The sequence below is a fragment of the Trachypithecus francoisi genome, unplaced genomic scaffold (assembly GCF_009764315.1).
Source record: "Trachypithecus francoisi isolate TF-2019V2 unplaced genomic scaffold, Tfra_2.0 Lachesis_group5, whole genome shotgun sequence".
Taxonomy (NCBI): Eukaryota; Metazoa; Chordata; class Mammalia; order Primates; family Cercopithecidae; genus Trachypithecus; species Trachypithecus francoisi.
Genome location: NW_022681470.1, coordinates 71,912,447 through 71,933,236, shown reverse-complemented (window position 1 = coordinate 71,933,236; position 20,790 = coordinate 71,912,447). Strand labels below are relative to the sequence as shown.

Below are 20,790 nucleotides of genomic sequence, written 5' to 3'. Positions count from 1 at the left end.
GACGGAAGGCCTTAAAAGGGGCCGTCTATAGGCCTACCTTCAGGGCGCATTCTCTTTCTCAGGGATGTTCCTTGCTGAGAAAAAGAATTCAGCAATATTTCTCCTATTTTCTTATGAAAGAGGAGAAATAAAGCTCTGTTCATCCAGCTCACCAGCGGCCAGTTCAAAGTTACCTCTCTTGTTCCCTGAACATCGCTGTTATCCTGTTCTTTTTTTAAGATGCGCAGATTTCATATTGTTCAAACACACATGCTCTACAAGCAATTTGTGCAGTTGGTACAATCACAGGGTCCTGAGGCGACATTCATCCTCCTCAGTTTAGGAAGAAGATGAGGGGATTAAGAGATTAAAGTAAAGATAGGTATAGGAAAACACAAGGGTATTAATTGGGGAAGTGATAAGTGTCCATGAAATCTTCACAATTTATGTTCAGAGATTACAGTAAAGACAGGTGTAAGAAATTATAAAAGTATTAATTTGGGGAACTAATAAAAGTCCATGAAATCTTCACAACTTAGTTCTTCTGCCGCAGCTTCAGCCGGTCCCTCCGTTCGGGGTCCCTAACTTCCCACAACACTCCAAGAAGGCAGAAGGCAAAAAATAGATACTGTGAGGCCTCTATTTGTTAAGTGTTTTCCACAAGTTGTTCATCAGAACACTAGGTCACTCATTTATTAATTCCAGAAAAATTGAAGGTGCACAAACTCAGTGAGTCTGTGAAAACAGGGAAGATGTATTTCAACAAGCATCGATGGAACATATGGGTAGTGCTACAAGGCCAGGAATGTAGTGCCCAACTCAAGAGTGGTAGATGGAGACAGAGGCTTCCCAGAGGAAGGTGGCTGTAAGCTGACATTTGAAGGATAAGCCAGACTGAACGTGATGAAGAGGAAGAAGAGAGTTGCTCTCAGGGAACAGCAGGTGCCAGGCTTGGGAGACAGACATCACATGGCATGACTGAGGAACTAAAATATGTTCAGTTTGGGAGAGCAAGGTAAGGTGGAATGGGGTAAAAAATGGGGTTGAAGGCAAAGATCACAGATGACTTATTCCTCCAGTCCTTCGAGCATTTTGAGATTTTGAGCACCTGCATCATGCAGACTCTGCACAGGTGTGAGGGTTTCACAAAGTAGACATGGCCCCTGTTCCCACTGAGCTTACTCAGTACTGCTGGAGGGAAAGTATCGAGTTTACTGTGGGGAAATAAGAAGCAGAAGCACCTAAATTTTACTTAGTGAACAAGGATCAGGGAAGGCATCCTGGAGAATGGAGCCTTTAAGAGAGTATCTATAGAATGAATAAGAATTAACCAGACAAATACAATCTAGGCCAAAGCAGATGGAAAAAATAATTAACACAAAGAAGACACCAAATGCTCTAATGATAGTACAAAACAGAGGAGATATAGAGCTGAATTTGTATTTTGTGGATCATTTGTGACTTGTTTTTTCTAAGACCACCAGAGCGGGCACAAAAGAACCAGCGACTAGGCAAGTGTAGGAGCAAAACTGCAAGTTTATTTTGGTCACCTAAGGTGTGGGGAAGAGGTCTGTCGGCCTCCGGCAAAGAAGGCCGACAGAGTCCCCCCGTGGGGCGCTCGGACGGCGTTCCTAGAGTCCTGACATCCCGACAGGAGTGAAGGACTGAGGAAGGTCGCATGTGGCGTCCCTCCGGAGTGGCTTTTCTAGGAGTGGGAGGGCAATAGGCGGTGTCGGGGGTGTTCCACAGGTGCGACCAGGTAAATCTTGGTCTCTTCGGATTGACATCACCTGGTGCATGCCTAGTTGGTCTGTACCTTCCCGGGTCGCCTGCTGCATTTTCGCGCGCGCGGGAAAAGTTGGGGGTGGGGATGAAGAACCCGGAAGTGCACCATCTTGTCTCCGTTCATCCAAACATTCCAACCTTTTATTGGTAATAGTGATAAGGGGCGCCGTGGTCTGTCTGGCTACTTCCTGCTGTTAAGGGGCGTCATTAAGGTCGGGGCCCATGGTTGGCATTTGGATGTATGGATGAAGAATAAAACAAGGCACAGTATTAGTATAGGAATGAGGAATGGAAGCATTTGTTGGAATAGGGGCAAAACCCAGAAGGAAGGTCCCAGCAAGGTTGAGGAGTATGAGATAGTTAAGAAAATTTAGTAAGTTTGAGGCGAGTGGGGGAAAGCCAAACTGATTTCCACTGATTGCTTTCGGTAGGGGCCCTTTTTAGCTGGGAATGAGGAACGAGTGTGCAGAGTAGTTGTTGGCCAGGCAGCAATTAAGGAGTGGAGTTTTTGTGGAGTGGATGGCTTTCCGCTTACTCCTACTACAGAGATATTGGATGGAAGGCTAGGTCCAGAGAAGGACGGCAAAACAGAATAGGTAGCCTCGATGTTGATTAAAAAATTGATTGTCTTACCCGCTACCAGGAGAGTTACCCGCGGCTCGGCGAGGGTGATGGGGGTCCCCAAGTCTCGGCACCTTCAGTTGTAGTTGTCGTCCAGATGTAGGAGCTGGAAGGAGCTCCCAGGATCCTGGGAAAGGGGGTCACATGGAGACGCAGCACCTGTTCTCAGGATGGGGCAATCAGACTTCCAGTGTCCTCCCTGCTGGCAAGCAGGGCAGGGGGTTGCTGGTGGACGAGGGTTAGGACATTCACTGGCCCAATGTCCTGATGCCTTGCACTTATAGCAAGGCTGCGTTGGGGCTCGGGGACCTTGCGGACACCTGTTGGCATAGTGTCCTGCCTTGCCGCACTTATAGCAGGCTCCTTTCGTAGCCTTGGAGTCTGCGGAGTGTGTACTCTCTGGCCTGGGGTTACGACTGGGCTGTAAAGCCGCTGCTAGGAGCTGTAACTTCTGTTCAAGGCGAGCTTGCCGTCTCCTCTCTGGAGTTATAGACCTTAAAGGCTAATTTAACCAGGTCTTGTATTGGTGCCTGTGGACCATCCTCTACCTTTTGAAGTTTCTTACGAATGTCAGGAGCTGATTGAGAAATGAAATAAGACGCCAAAATGGTGGCCCCTGTGGGGGAGGCCGGATCCAACTGGGTATATTGGGTTAGAACCTCAGTCAGTTTAGGGTAGAGGTTAGGATAACCTGGAGGTTATGCCAAGTTAAGTCATAGGCCTGACAAAAGTATCTAAATTCCTTTATGTATATGGTAGGATTAGCTGAGAAATCACCTAAACGCTTCTCAATTTTGGAAAGATCGGCCAGTGAAAAGGGGACATGTACTCTGACTACCCCCTCCGCCCCAGCCACCTCTCACAAAGGTGCTAACACTGTAGGAGGGTGTGGGCAGAGATAGGGGACTCAAGACAGCCTGTTGGGGGCCCGGAAGGAGGCACGGGACCGAGTGGATTACTAGTAGATAAGGAGGAGGAAGGAGGAGTCTGGGCAGGAGGGGAGGGGTTGGAGAGAGCGGGGAGAGAAGGAGGAGTATAGGGCAGGTCGGGTCGAGAGCATAAGGCCCAAAAGCCTTGTATATAATTAATTTCAGACCACTTGCCTAGCCACTGGCAGAAATTGCTGAGGTCGATCACGCCACAGTGGAAAGGAAAATTAACCGCTTCCTCCTAAGGTCTTGTTCAAGCTGTAAGGTTTTTAAATTGGCTAGGAGGCACCCTAAGGGGGTGCTCTTTGGAAATTTGGACTGGGGGGTTTCCCGTTTGTTTCTTCTTTACCAACACAATGGACACAATGGAAATGGAAATGGATCCCTGCCTGGCTTCAAAGCGTCCTTTGGAACCAGCAGAGACAGACTGGAGGCTCACGGAGCCAAAGTGGAGATTACCTTCAGGCGGACGTCTCCGTCCTGAACGGGTCTCCCGAGCCACATGGTGGCTCCAAATGGACCTCGGACCTGCACAGGATTTCTGGCCGAGGGAGGTAAAGAGGAGACAAGGGCACTTACCCCAGAGAGGCCGGTGGTCTTTGGAAATTTGGACTGGGGGTTTCCGTTTGTTTCTTCTTTACCAACACAATGGACACAATGGAAATGGAAATGGATCCCTGCCTGGCCTTTGGAACCAGCAGAGACAGACTGGAGGCTCATGGAGCCAAAGTGGAGATTACCTTCAGGCGGATGTCTCCGTCCTGAACGGGTCTCCCGAGCCACATGGTGGCTCCAAATGAACCTCGGACCTGCACAGGATTTTGGCCGAGGGAGGTAAAGAGGAGACAAGGGCACTTACCCCAGAGAGGCCGTGAGAGTGAGGGAAGCGGGTCTCAGGTCCTGGTCCGTCTGCGGTGTGGAAGGAGGAGGAGGCTCCCCAGACCCTGGGGGCCCTGAGGAGGGGTCTCCTCCCGGGTTCGGCACCAACTGACTTGTTTTTCTAAGACCACCAGAGCGGGCACAAAAGAACCATCGACTAGGCAAGTGTAGGAGCAAAACTGCAAGTTTATTTTGGTCACCTAAGGTGTGGGGAAGAGGTCTGTCGGCCTCCGGCAAAGAAGGTCGACAGAGTCCCCCCGTGGGGCGCTCCAACGGCGTTCCTGGAGTCCTGACATCCCGACAGGAGTGAAGGACTGAGGAAGGCCGCGTGTGGCGTCCCTCCGGAGCGGCTTTTCTAGGAGTGGGAGGGCAATAGGCGGTGTCGGGGGGCGTTCCACAGGTGCGACCAGGTAAATCTTGGTCTCTTCGGATTGACATCACCTGGCGCATGCCTAGTTGGTCTGCACCTTCCCCGGTAGCCAGCTGCATTTTCGCGGGCGCCGGAAAAGTTGGCGGGGGGGGGGGGGGTCTTGTCTCGGTTCATCCAAACAATTTGAAGTTCATGTATAACTCCAGGTTCGTTTCTGCTGTACTAAAACTTTTCGGAGTCAGGCTGTCCTCCACTTTCAATTGACACATGTTCAAGGGCAGGCAGACCTATTCCAAGAACATAAGGAAAATATCTTTTAAAAAAATTTTGTAAAATAAATTATTTTATATAGTCCAGTGCCAAATACAAATTATTCTAAACTGAATAGAATATCCTATATCTCTTTGGAGAGGATAATGAGAGTGGTTAATTGTGTATGTGTGTGTTTGTATGTGTGTGTGTGTTCGTGTGTTCGTGCTTATGTGTGTGTGTTTGTATTTCAAAAGTCAAAAAGTTTCTTAATGTAGACACAAACCGGGTAATGTTAAATCCTACATATACTAGAACTAATAGAAAATGTATGCAGATTAAATAGACTCATGTATCACTTATAAAACAATTCTATCTTCTGGTATTTATCAGCACACCAAGCACTCTAGCTTGTATTAAAACATAACAGATTAATAATTTTAATAGTTAAATATTAGTATTAATTGAATGAATATAAGATGACTAAAAATATAACAGTAATAATGACTGTCTTCAGTTCATTTATTCATTCTACTAATATTTACTAAGTTCCTATTGTTTACCAGGCTCTGGTTAACTGATTAGTAGAGATCTCTGAACCATAATATTAAAAAATCAAAAAAAGAAAGAGAAAGCTTTCTTTTCAATAATGTTAGAAAATAAACATTATAATGTCATCAAACAAATAGTAATTGGGTATTCTACTAGATATTGAGGATATCATGGTAATCAAAAGAAACAAATTACTTACTCTCATGGTACTTATAGTCTGGTGGGGGAAGTGTTCTTATGTTAAATGACCTTTCCACTTACTTCTTAATTCTTTACTTTTAAGAAATCACCAAATATCACTAAATTCATGACCGTGAGAGCCAAATGCTAAAGGACGTGGGACATGTTTATTTGTTCAACTGAAGTTTATTGAGATCCTGCCCACATTCCCTGGTACTTACTTACTGTCTTCATTCAGGTCAGTGGTGTCCAACTGTAAGAAACTACGACTCTCCACCTGAGGGTATTTCTGGGGTAAGCTGAGATGGCCAGAGCTAGGAAGTCAACATTCTCAGAGGCAGATTTCAGACAGTGACAGTCAGCAGTTAGAGGACAGGCCTCAGCCACCTTGCTCCTTGAGTAAGATCATTCTGAAGGGTTCCATACACATATCATCTCCTGGAGATCCGTAGAAGGGTTAGGTGCCAATTGCCGACAGCAGTAACTGCTCATTAATGTACTCTGAGTCAGTGTCTTCTTTCCTGTCTCACTTCTCCACTCCCCCACTAGTGCTACCTGGGAACACAGGTCCCAAATAAGTCACTTAATTCCTCCTGTGAGGGTCTCCTTCTGGGGGAACTCAGGTGAATACATTCTCAAATGAGTATTTTTGCTTTCATCCTTTGCTTGATCAATAGGAATATAATCACTGGATAAATTTTCACCGAAGGACCAGACAAAGTAATTTTATTAATTTGTTTTGTAAGCATATTCTTTCACCAAACAGTGATTACCTGTTTAATTAGGAAGAGACTACTATTTTAAGGATAAGGTTTGTTTTGTGAAAACTTTTCTATAGTTACCATTGCAAAAAAATTCTTGAAGACCAGAAGTATATATCAGAAATATTACCAAGCTGATATTTTTACAATGTGGCATAAAATATGAGCATGCTATAAGTTTATATTAAGTAGGTGAACTTTTTATTATTATTATCATTATTATTATTTTGAGATAGAATCTTGCTCTGTCGCCCAGGCTGGAGTGCAGTGGCGTGATCTCAGCTCACTGCAAGCTCTGCCTTCCGGGTCCAGGCTATTCTCCTGCCTCAGCCTCCCGAGTAGCTGAAGTAGGTGAACTTTTTATTAAGAAATAAGCAAAACAGCATGAGAGCAACAATTTGTCTCATTCTCCACAAAACTTGTTTGTTCCTCTTTGTTCTTTGGCTGAAAGCGGAGTCAGGTCTTATCATAGCCTGACTGCATAAGTCTAAGTTTCAAGGGAAGTATCCTACAACAGAAGGAATAGCAGAACCTGGCAAATATATCCTGGCAGAAACTGAAGAAACTTGTGGGAGTGGATCTTAACAATGTAGAGTAGAATCAGGGGACTCAGAATATATCACTGGATAGGAGAGAATTTACTAATGAACACTAACGCTTCACTTGTGATTTAATAGTTTGTCAAGAGCACATAGAAGGGTTCCTAATGGTTTGCTGGGGCAGTTCTTTGAAGTCCTGACTTGTTTATGACCTACGGCAATGAAATTAGATTGATAGAGCATCTTTGGCATAATCAAAGAAAAGATTAGAGGGCATAGGGAAGGAGAGATGTTCAAATAAATTTACTGCCTATGGTTCAAGAACCTCCACCTCTTTTCACAAGACAGCCTGCATGAGAATCTGTGACTACTGTGATCCTTTGAAAAGGGCAGAAGTATCTTTGATAAATTCCATTCTAGATTTATTTTGTTACTCAAGGGTTATAGTGGCGGTTGCTACATGTATTTGGACTCCCTAATATCAATGGGGTTGGTGGGATCTTGGAATGCAGGGACAAAATAGCGGTACTTAACTATCAGAGGCAAGATGGGCTGACTTACTGCATGGGTAGCAACATGGGAATGCCAGTCAGAATGTTTTGACATACAGTCTATGATGGTGACTAAGAGATCATGATATTCTTAGATGGAGAGCAAACTACATTATTAAAATAACTGTTTTATTGAGACAAATATTAACATACCTTGAAATTCATACTTAAAAGTGTACAATTCAGCATTTTTTGGTATATTCAGAGTTGTGCAAACATCACTACCATGTGATTTTAGAATATTTCATACACCCCAAAAGAAACCCCATACCAATTAGCAGTTGCTCCCCATTCCCCTTTTTCCCCAATCTCCTGGCAATCATTAATCTACCTTTTATCTCTGTGAATATTCTGTGAATAAATGGAATCATACAATACGTGATGTTTTGTGACTGACTCCTTTCACTTAGCATAATGTTTTTAAGGTTCATCCATGTTAAAGTACATGTCATTACTTCATTCCTTTTGATTGTTATATAATATTCAATTGTAAGGATATTTTGTCTATCTATTTATCAGTAGCTTCCACTTTTGGCTACTATGCCTAATTCTGCAATGAGCATTTGTGTACAAGCTTTTGAGTGGCGTATGCCTTCAATTATCTTGTGAATAAACTTCGAAGTAGAATTGTTAGAACATAACGTTACTCTATGTTTAACATTTTGAGGAAGTGCCAAAGTGTTTTACAAAGTAGCTGTCCCATTTGACAATCTCCCAGCAATGTACAAGCATTCCATTTCTCCACAACTCCACCAACACTTGATAATGTCTTTCTTAGTTATTTCAGCTGTCCTACTGTGTGTGAAGTAGTATCTCACTGTGGTTTTGATTTGCATTTCTTGATGATCAATGATGCTAATTATCTTTCCATGTGCATATAGATTATTCATACTTTTTCTTTAAAGAAATGTCGATTCAAATCCCTTTGCCTATTTTAAAAGTTAGTCTGTCTTTTGGTTATTGAGTTGCAAGAGTTCCTATATATTCTAAATATAAGTCTCCTATCACATATATGATTGGCAAATATTTTCCTTCATTCTGTCAGTTATCTTTTTAGTTTTTTGATGGTGTCATTTTAGCACAAAATGTTTTACTTTGATTAAGTCCAATTTATCTATTTTTTCTTTTGTTGTTTATGGTTTTGGTGTTGTATCTATGAAACCAGTGCCTAATTCAAGATCATAAAGATTTACTCCTGCATTTCCTTCCAAGAGTTTAATAGTTTTAACACTTACATGTAAATATATGATACAGTTTGAGATAATTTTTTTAAATTTTTTATTACACTTTAAGTTCTAGGGTGCACGTGCACAACGTGCAGGTTTGTTACATATGTATACATGCGCCATGCTGGTGTGCTGCACCCGTTAACTCGTCATTTACATTAGGTATACTTCCTAATGCTATCTCTCCCCTCTCCCGCCACCCAACGACAGGCCCCAGTATGTGATGTTCCCCACCCTGTGTCCAAGTGTTCTCACTGTTTAATTCCCACCTCTGAGTGAGAACATGCAGCATTTGGTTTTCTGTTCTTGTGATAGTTTTCTGAGAATGATGGTTTCCAGCTGCATCCATGTCCCTACAAAGGACATGAAGTCATCCTTTTTTATGGCTACATAGTATGTCACATTTTCTTAATCCATTCTGTCACTGATGGACATTTGGGTTGGTTCCAAGTCTTTGCTATTGTGAATAGTGCCGCAATAAACATACGTGCACATGTGCCTTTATAGCAGCATGATTTATAATCCTTTGGGTATATACCCAGTAGTGGGATGACTGGGTCATATGGTATTTCTAGTTCTAGATCCTTGAGGAATCGCCACACTGTCTTCCACAATGATTGAACTAGTTTGCAGTCCCAGCAACAGTGTAAAAGTGTTCCTATTTCTCCACATCCTCTCCAGTACCAGTTGTTTCCTGACTTTTTAATGGTCACCATTCTAACTGGTGTGAGATGGTATCTCATTGTGGTTTTGAGTTGCATTTCTCTGATGGCAAGTGATGATGAGCATTTTTTCATGTGTCTGTTGGCTGCATAAATGTCTTCTTTTGAGAAGTGTCTGTCCATATCCTTTGCTCACTTTTTGATGGCTGTTTGTTTTTTTCTTGTAAATTTGTTTGAGTGCTTTCTGGTTCTAGATACTAACCCTTTGTCAGACGAGTAGATTGCAAAAATTTTCTCCCATTCTGTAAGTTGCCTGTTCACTCTGATGGTAGTTTCTTTTGCTATGCAGAAGCTCTTTAGTTTAATTAGATCCCATTTGTCAATTTTGGTTTTTGTTGCCATTGTTTTTGGTGTTTTAGATATGAAGTCCTTGCCCATCCTGATACCAAAGCCTGGCAAAGACACAACAAAAAAAGAGAATTTTAGACCAATATCCCTGATGAACATGGAAGCAAAAATACTCCATAAAATATTGGCAAACTGAAGCCAGCAGCACATCAAAAAGCTTATCTGCCATGATCAAGTGGGCTTCATCCCTGGAATGCAAGGCTGGTTCAACATATGCAAGTCAACAAATGTAATCCAGCATATAAACAGAACTAAAGACAAAAACCACATGATTATCTCAATAGATGCAGAAAAGGCCTTTGACAAAATTCAACAGCCCTTCATGCTAAAAACTCTTAATAAATTCCGTATTGATGGAACGTATCTCAAAATAATAACAGCTGTTTATTACAAATCCACAGCCAATATCATACTGAATGGGCAAAAACTGGAAGCATTCCCTTTGAAAACTAGCACAAGACAGGGATGCCCTCTCTCACCATTCCTATTCAACATAGTGTTGGAAGTTCTGGCCAGGGCAATCAGGCAGGAGAAAGAAATAAAGGGTATACAGTTAGGAAAAGAGGAAGTCAAATTGTCCCTGTTTGCAGATGACATGACTGTATATTTAGAAAACCCCATCGTCAAAAAAAAAAAAAAGAAAAAAAGAAAACCCCACCGTCTCAGCCCAAAATCTCCTTAAGCTGATAAGCAACTTCAGCAAAGTCTCAGGATACAAAATCAGTGTGCAAAAATCACAAACATTCTTGTACACCAATAACAGACAAACAGAGAGCCAAATCATGAGTGAACTCCCATTCACAATTGCTTCAAATGGCATAAAATACCTAGGAATTCAACTTAGGAGGGATGTGAAGGACCTCTTCAAGGAGAACTACACACCACTGCTCAATGAAATAAAAGAGGACACAAACAAATGGAAGAACATACATGCCCATGGATAGGAAGAATCAATATCATGAAAATGTCCATACTGCCCAAGGTAATTTATAGATTCAATGCCATCCCCATTAAGCTACCAATGACTTTCTTCACAGAATTGGAGAAAACTACTTTAAAGTTCATATGGAGCCAAAAAAGACCCCGCATTGCCAAGACAATCCTAAGCCAAAAGAACAAAGCTGGAGGCATCACGCTACCTGACTTCAAACTATACTACAAGGCTTCAGTAACCAAACAGCATGGTACTGCTACCAAAACAGAGATATAAACAGAGATATAGACCAGTGGAACAGAACAGAGCCCTCAGAAATAATACTACACATCTAAAACCATCTGATTTTTGACAAACCTGACAAAAACAAGAAATGGGGAAAGGATTCCCTATTTAATAAATGGTGCTGGGAAAATTAGCTAGCCATATGTAGAAAGCTGAAACTGGATCCCTGCCCTACACCTTATATGAAAATTAATTCAAGATGGATTAGAGACTTAAATGTTAGATCTAAAACCATAAAAATCCTAGAAGAAAACCTAGGCAATACCATTCAGGAGTTAATTTTTATATATAGTGTGAGCTAGGAATTCAGCTTCATTCTTTTAATGTAGATATTCAATTTTCCCAGTATCATTTTTTGAAAATACTTTCTTTCTCCTCACTGACTCTTGTGGGAAAAGCAAACTAAGTTTTCACTTGATTTATATAATCAAAAATATCAAAATCTGGCCCAAAAATGACTGAAATCATCTACCACAATAGAAAAGAGTGACCTATACACCATTTCAAGATCTAAGTGTTTCCAAGAATAGTCTGTTCTTTGAAGTAGAGGCTGAATCCCTTAAGGAAGGACCTTGAAATATCTCCACAAAGATACACAGTGTATATTATTTCCATCTTTTCTCATTGAGATCTGTAATTATTCCTTAGCATGAACTGGGACAAGGGAAATTCACGGATTTCTTTTTAGAACAATTAGATATGAGGTACAAGAGAACATGATACCAAGAGATTTCAAATGCAATGCCATCCTTCTTTAAATGAGAGTTTATGGAATCCAAATGACAAGTTGTGTTTTAACCAAAATCTATTGCACATCATCCAAAGGTCCACAAACCACCCCCATACACTCCTAATAAGGTTATTTCCCCAGTTCCCTTTATATAATTGAGATAAATACACTTAGCACTACACAGAACCTTAACTGGTTTTCTAACCTGTGAAGTAATGGCAGGAAGAAATGGCAACAGAAGTTCCTGAACTACCGCATCCTCCACACTGAGAAGCAATACACCTAAAAGAATTATGAAATTTGGAGTCACCATGTGTATATGGAGCCATAATATATTGAAAGGCATAATGTTGATGATCTTTGTCATGTCTCCATTGAATGCAAACTCCAGAAGCGTTGTAGGATGATTAGCAGACACTTAAGCAGGCAATCTCCATAATTGAAGCTGCTGTGTCAGGTGGGTATCTTCACTGAAATAAATCAACACAGTCTCTGGCAGATGGTATGTGTTTATTACGTTGGCAAATGATTTCTTCATGATAGCCACCCATAGGGAAGATCACAGCAATTCACTTTTACAGGGCAAGGACAGCAGTATACCTTCACCATTTTAACTCAGAAGTAGGTCAACAATCTTGCTGTCATTTATAATGTAGCCCACAAGAATCTTAATTATGCTGACTCATACCAGTCTACTCTATTAATGACAGCATATTAATTTGCACCTGGTGACAAGTCCAGAAATTGACAAGGACCCATAATGCACCTAATAAGACATATACATACAAAACAACTGGAGTAAAATTCCACAAGATTCAGGGGCCTGACACTTCTGTGAATTTTCTAGGGATACATTGATTTGGGGCATGCCAGAATAACTCCTCAAAAAAAATACAAAAAGAGAAGCACAATATTTGGTAGAGTCTTTTGGACTCTGGAAAGAGCATAAGCCATACTTGGGGATAACCCATTTATCAGATGACCTAGAAGGATGCCAGTTTTGAGTAGTCCACAAAAAAATTTGGTTCCTCAGTTTGTACAGGAGGTTTAACTCTGAAGCAGAAAGAGACCAAGACTATATTATCTTTATTCTCACTATGTGACAAACCTTCCTGAAAACTATCAATTAATGCTACAAAGATTAAATCTGTAAGAGAAATCTAAAACTATACATATGACCAATAAATAATCTTTCATTAAAGCAAATCATCGACATTTTGGTTTTTCCTAAGCCCAACAATGCCTGATTTTTAAGGATTCCTTGCTAGCTCTGAAGAGAACCCAAAATCTTGTTTAATATTTATACTAAATCAAGTTGGATTTGACACATTCAACAATATGAATGTCAGTTAAATACCAACCGGTATTTCAAAAATTATATTTCAAGAAAATTACTTAAGAAATATTCCACTATAAAATAGATTGTTATTCTGATAACTAGACTATTTTCCAAGAATAAAGCAATGTAGAATGGATCTTTTACCATTAGAAGGAAATATGTCACAGCATTATGACATGATAGCAGTAATGCAACAGGATTCATTTTCAATTTTCCATTTTTTTCAAATACCTAAAATTTATTGAGCATTTATTTCTACAGAATTATATTTATTTGTTATAAATGATAACTTAGAAGATTGTACCACCTTCAAGTAACTTTACAGTTCAGCTCATTTTGTTCTCACCACCATTCTGTAAGGTTATATAGCTATTACTATTCTAAGTTTTCATAAAAGAAATCCTAAGTTTAAACTATTTAAGCAATTGTCCAAAAAAAAACAATCACAGTGTTTCAATGATAAGATTAGAATCCAGATCATCTGGCTTCAGAGTTCATTCTCTGATCACCTACTTTAAAGACATTAATGACAAAGCCTTTTCTAAACTTCCGACTGACATGGTATCTTCCTCCTGCACCTTTTTAATAGCTACCACGCTTTTAGTACATAATATCCATTTACTTAGTATTTTTTCTCTTACATTCAGTCTTTGTTGGTCTACAGTACTTTGATTATATCCTTCTTTTGAACATTATCATGGGCTACAGTTTTTAATACTGTCTTATTTCCTCTACTAGACTGCTAAGTCCTGGAAACCTGACTTGAGATCTCCTTGGTTCCTCAGAAATTGATATACTTCCATCTGATGGGTCATTTAAGCTTTTTGACTAAAATTTCTCCCAGAGGGTGAACATTTGTCTGACCTTGGTCATTATCTTTGATCTTTCATTTCTCAGTCCTCTAAATGTCATGAAGAATCCTTTCCTGGATAGTGGAGTCCTGAGATTACCGTTTCTTACCTGCTTAATATCTGACTGACTTCCAAACACCAAGTAATTGTCTTTCAGATCTGGGAACCCTGCTAATCTTATCTTAGACCAGATCCAGACTCCACCTCTGTTGTAATCCTCATTCGTACATCATTTTTCCTTCATCATCACCATCCTGATGTCTCATGTTGGGGCTCAGAACACAATACCCCAAAATATACCACCTTGGCATACTGAGTATTTTAAGCTAAAGGAAATTGAGAAAACAATGAAAGCCCAAAAGTCACTCTCTGACCTTCTCCCATCTTTCTCCCCTGAAGCAGGCCATGAAGTAGTTCTCTGACCTATCCCCCAAGAGAAGGTCATAAGACCCTCATTCCAGAAAGATTCTGCCCTATAATCAGAAGGCCAAGAAGAATCTGAAAGAACAGGCCTTACTAAGCTCCCCCAACTGCAAGATTGTTACCATTAAATAATACCTTTTGGTTTTACCATCACGTTACTGCATGACTGTCTATAAAAATATGATTTTCCCTGGATCACTGGGTCTTCATTTCTGAAGGCTTCTGTGCCAAATAAAATATTGTTAGCATAGGGGAGAAAAGGCAATGTCTTTTCTTTGCCCATTGCAAGGTTCATGGATGACAACCCTATAACAAAAGACACCTAGCAAAAAGAGAGTACTTCTGCAATGTACATATGAGCTGATTTATAAACTGATGTGGTCTAGAGACCCTGATTTCATTGTTCCAATGGTTTAGTTGCTGCTCTACATCAATCAATCAAACATCAAGTACTTGTGAAACATCAGCTGTTTGGATAACACTGTGCCAGTCACTTTGAGAATCATCTATATGCCAACTGATACTAAAACTTAATACCTTTTTATTCTTTTTAAATTCCTTTAAGGTTGTTATCTCTTTTGTGGATTTATACACTCAGTGATGTATGGTATGGTCATCTCAAAAGTTTAGTTATATCATACCACCTTGTAAAAATCCTGCTTATTTTTATGTGGGTTGTTACTGCTACCTGACACAACAGGGAAGTATCAAAGTAAAAGATGACATCATACTTCTCTGCAGCCACACATCATATATTTGAAGAGGCAAGATGAAATACAACTGATATAATTAGATTAATTCCAGTCTATATGCTCTCCTGTTAGGAAGTAAGCTCTTGAAATCAATTGCTAGGCCTTATGCATTTGTGTCTCCTGTATGTAACCATTGGTTGAATCAACTAGCAATAACATAAAACTAAAGCACTAAACTAGGTAGTATAAAATAATTCTTATGGAATTTAGAATACATTCTAATATCTAGCACTAATTATAGGAAACTTGCCATTTTCACCTTGTCACGACGTTAGGGTAGTATGGAATAGGAATCAAAAATAGTAAAAATGAGCAACACACAAAACTTCTCATTGCTTTATAGTTACTCCATGTCCCTTAGAGCTGGTTTTTTTTTTTTTTTTTTTTGAGACAGAGTCTCGCTCTGTCACCCAGGCTGGAGCGCAGTGACCGGATCTCAGCTCACTGCAAGCTCCGCCTCCCGGGTTTACGCCATTCTCCTGCCTCAGCCTCCCGAGTAGCTGGGACTACAGCCGCCCGCCACCTCGCCCGGCTAGTTTTTTGTATTTTTTAGTAGAGACGGGGTTTCACCGAGTTAGCCAGGATGGTCTCGATCTCCTGACCTCGTGATCCGCCCGTCTCGGCCTCCCAAAGTGCTGGGATTACAAGCTTGAGCCACCGCGCCCGGCCCCTTAGAGCTGTTAAACATCGATTTAAGTTCAGTCTTTCTTACTGTACCCCAAACTCATATTGTGTCTATTTTGGAAGATATTTCATTGGAGGTATATCTCAAGGAAATTACTTGCCTTTCTTTCACATGTCAACATGGATTCTGTCCAAATGGCTCTGTTCTAAGTAAGTTAGTAGTAGCATTTGAAACATATGAATCTCTTAGTCTCTTTTCCATCTGAAGTTCCAATTATTTAATTCACCTTACATTACATTTCAAGAAAAATTACAATCAGCTTGTTTGCAAAATGATAAATATTTCTTCAATGGGTAGGGATCTAAACTTACTCTGCCTCTTATATCTTCTTCAGATTGGTTCTTTTTTTACTTCCTAAATGTCAAAATGCAAAATAATAATAATAATAATAATAATAATAATAATACATTTACAAAAGTTTTATTTCTATTAGTAAGAGCCTTGTACAAATGTATTTGTAATACCCTTCCTTCTCAGAAAGGATTTTAAAATGTCCTACTAAAAAATGAGAGAAAGGCATAACAAACAATAATATAATAGAAATGAAAACTGGAAGTTAGAATTGAAAACAGTAAGGGAAGCATGGAGCCAACACAGTAGGTGAAATTCATTATAACTTTCCTGGCAACCAAACCTAAAAGGAATACCCAGTATGTTACACAATTTTGAAAGTCAGAGAAGAGGAAGTAAACAAATACTTCAAAGTACAAATCTAATGACTGGTCCAAAAACCTAATCATTTTCTAAAGCACATTAGAGGAGAAGTCATGTTTGGCCATCGCTTTAGCTCAACAATTACTTATTGAGCATTATTAAGAAATTAATTTGTTCAAGGATTTACATTAAGCATTGTATTGACTATCAAAATGTCAAAAACTCTAGTTCCAACTACAGAATATGATTAATCCAACTGGGCAGACAAGATATGTGCTTTTAAGGGTAACTGATGACACAAGTCTACTTTTGACAAATGTGAAATGAATTGTGCAGACATTCAGAGCTGGAGGAATTGAAGGGAAGAAGAGACTTTTGTGTCAGACTCAAGATAACCACAAGACAAGAAATTCTGGAAAAATTAGGCCTGGGATGCGGGCAGGCAGAAAGAATAACATTGGGAGTCCTGTGGGCAAAAATGAGGTCAGAATCCAGTATATCAGGGAAAATTGGAGTTTTAATATTCAAGAAACCTAACAAAATTTAGCGTTCAAAGATCCAGGTCAAGGAGAAAGACACAGTGGAAGTAAAATCCAAAAATACGTGCCCTGGTCAGGTTTCAGTCTTTCAGCCAGCTATCTAGAAACAAATGAAGAATGGAGTTTCACCCAAAAAGCCTGAAGCTTTGCCTGCTTTTGAAAAGACCACTTGGAGTGAGTGGGTAAGAGGGAGTAGGAATGAGCTGCCCCCCAGTATAAGCAGTGCTCGGCAGGAGCTGGGGCCTGCTCAGAAAACCAGCTCTGGGGACACTTTTTGGGAACTAGTCACCTTGAAACTAATTCCAGATATTCAGAGAACAACAAATCAGTAAGCAAGGGAGCTGGAAGTCATTGCATGTGAAAACTTATTTAAAGAATTGAACATGTTTCTGTTAAAGGTAAGAGACAAAGGGGAGTATGATAGTTGCCTTCAGATTTTCTAAGGGTCACCACGTGTATATATAAAGGTAAATTATTTTATTACACATTTGTATATAATTTATTGGTTTTCGGGTATTAAATACATAGTTTCATTCAAAACTTTTCTTACTGGAGATAATCTGTTTAAAAACAAGTGAATTTTCCCTTCCAAGAGGTGGAAATTGGATGACCACCTTTCTGGAATATTGTTGGTGATAATCTGGCATTGATATGGTGCCTTATGCAGAAACTCCACTTTCTGATAGCTTCAGTTCTATCTTCTGGTAAGTCTCAAAGTTCAATACTACAGAACCAATCAAGGAGTTCTTGATACCTCTTAGGTACACCAGCTTATAATAAATCTGACAGTACTTTACACATGGGTCAGAGAAAAGATATGCTTTACAGGCTCCCAAGCCTGATCCTTCTGGCTTGAAACCCTTCTATTTCCAGAAAAACAAGTCTAAAAGAGATCAGGTAATTTGTGCAAAGTCACAAGGGCACTAAATCAGTCAATGACAAAGCTGCAATTCTCTCCATTTTACCATTCTGCCCCCTGACAGGAGTAGAAACCCATCAAAGAAGTGTACGGTAAGGTGAGTGAGGGCTAGAAGGCATATTCTTATTAAATAAGAACCTGCACAGAACACAAACTAGTCACTGTTTTGAAACTATGGCACTTCCCCACAGAACACACAGACACCTGATTTCCTGTTTGCCCTGTTCATACAAAGATGAATAGAGTTGTCACCAATGCTTGATACACAAACCTTAAGTGACACACAAGACAGTTCATCAGGGCGGAATTAAATACTAGAATTTCTATATATTAATTTAAATATAATCTGTCTATCACTACATTACTACATTTGTATATGTTTCTATATATATTCTATGCATGATTAGAGAAGCATATGTATATCATCTGTATATTAATATACAATATTGAAGATACATGTACTAGAAGAAATCAGAAATATTTAGAGAACATTTAAAATAATTCTTATGAAATTTGGATGAGGAATACATCAAAGAGTTAAAACAATTTTTTTTTCTGTATACATTTTGTATCACAAGTATATTTCAAAGCAAAAACTATTCCTATTACAGATTACTAAAAAGATTCTATTTTCGTGGTAAAACCCACTGGTTTTAAAAATAAGCTATAAATAAGACATAAGTAGGCATCTGTAAAATTGACTATTTCCCTATCTTGTTGCATTCACATAATTTTTGGCTGGCTTGCACAAAACAGAAGCAGAAAAAAAAAATGCATATCTCTGATCATCAGGTCTGATTGGCCACTTCCAAAGAGTTCCAAGGAAGAAAACATATGAGAGATGTTCCCCAAGGCTCCAAACTGCAGAGCAAAAGGAGAGAATCATGAGTAACAGCTCAATTTCCACCACAGAGACAAAGGTCCTGGACCTATAGTGACTGCCCTTGGGAGATGCTGTTTGTGTGGAATCAGGTCAACTCTTAAGTAACTCCACAGCCAGCTGGAATGACAATGCCTCTGTCATGGCTCTGCACACTTTTCGTAGCCAGGCTCTGCTGATTGACCATATGTATCTGAGTAAAAGTGAATTATCTAGGATGCCTTACAGATTTCCAGTTTGTGCAGCTAGGGAGATGGTGATACCATTGAGTAAGAGAAGAACCAGAGGAAAATGAGTTGTTCAACTTGCTCATTTTTAGCGAGTTGGAGGTATAAGTGGACCATTTGTGTCAGTTCTCAGTTTATCACCTCGGAGCCCCTAAATCCACCCTTTTTGCTCTGAGATACTGGCCAGACCCTGTAAACATTTCTCTTTTGCTAGCTGGCTCAATGTTAGGTTTCGTCAACAGAGAGCCCTGGAGGGATACTGCAAGGCCATAACAGCAGAAGGGCCCTCCCTTCCTATTTTAGTGTGGTTTTTCTTCGGCTATGGCAGCCAGTAAATCAGCATGTGGAAGGCCAGGGACATTCACCTCAGAAACCCTCTCAGGTCACCTCCAACCTTGTGCCTTCTGGCAAGTTTTCTACCACTGCATGTTCCTCTGGCAGCCACATCTTCTCCCAAGACATCTGGACTTCAGTCTCGGAGAGAGGTGGAAAGGGCAGCTCTTTTAAAATCTTAGTTACTCAGTTTTTCATGGTTATATAGCCCTAGAGGTTGTAGCTTTCGGCATTTAGTATTTCTCTACCTCTACAGCCATCTTTTTCCTCATTTTAGTAATTAATCATCTTTTGCTAGTTAATTCTGTACATTCAAAGTTTCCTATCTAAACTACTGGTGTGGTTTTTATCTCTTAACTGGACCCTGATTGATTCACTACCCAAGTGGAGATGCCTTTTAAGGAGCTAGAGATGCAGCTTTAAAGAGATACAGCTTTGAAAGGAAATTCCAATTTGGAAGTCTCCAGAATATTACTGGTATTTATTTTTTATTTATGTATGTATTTATTTATCCATTATTTAATATTTTTGGCTGAGTACAGGAGACTTTATTGATGGCACATGACAAGGTGGGGATCTCTGGGTCCCTCCCTCTTCAGGGGGTCTGCATGGAAACTGTTAGGAGGGGAGATTCTCAGCGTGGTGGGGGACTGAGTGTGGCAGGAACTCCCTAGCAGGTGATGGCCTCTCTCTTCCTCTTGTGCTCTTGCTGGTGTTGATGGTCTGGGGGTCTGACTCCTCAGAGACCATGTGGTCCACGAAGTCCACCACTCTGTTGCTGGAGCTAACTGCACTGTAATACCAGCACATGAGCTTGACAAAGTGGTCATTGAGGGCAATGGCAGCCTCAGCATCAAAGGTGGAAGAATGGGTGTCACTGTTAAAGTAGTAGACAACTTGGTGCTCAGTATAGCCCAGGATGTCCTTAAGGAGGCCCTCTGATGCCTGCTTCATCACCTTCTTGGTGTCATCATATTTGGCAGGTTTCTCCAGACAGCAGGTCAGTTCTCATACCAGCATGTTGGCAGTGGGGACATGGAAGGCCATGCCAGTGAGCTTCTTGTTCAGCTCAGGGATGACCTTGCCCACAACCTTAGTAGCACCAGTAGATGTAGGGATGATGTTCCGGAGAGCCCCATGGCCATCACACCAGTTTCCCTGAAGGGGCATCCATGGTCTTCTGGGTGACATGACAGTGATGTCATGGACTGTGGTCATGAGTCCCTCCATGATTTCCAAGGTTGTCTTGGATGACCTTGGCTAGGGGGCTACTCAGTTGGTGGTACAGGTGGTATTGCTGATTATCTTTTATAATTCTCATTCTTTATGACCATCATGAACAGGGGGAATCAGCAAAGGGAGCAGAGATGATGACTCTTTTGACTCCCTACCCCATGAGCCCCATCTTTCTCCATGGTAGTGAAAATGCTGGTGGACTCCACAACATAATGAGCACCAGTATCAGCCCATTTGATTTTGATGGGATCTCACTCCTAGAAGATAATGATGGAATTTCCATTGATGACAAACTTCCTGTTCTTAGCCTTG

At 40.5% G+C, this 20,790-nt stretch overlaps 1 pseudogene; it reads right to left on the bottom strand.

Moving 5' to 3' along the window:
- Positions 1-19,860: 19,860 nt before the first annotated feature.
- On the bottom strand, positions 19,861-20,472 carry LOC117074086 (annotated as a pseudogene).
- Between the last annotated feature and the right edge of the window lie 318 nt (positions 20,473-20,790).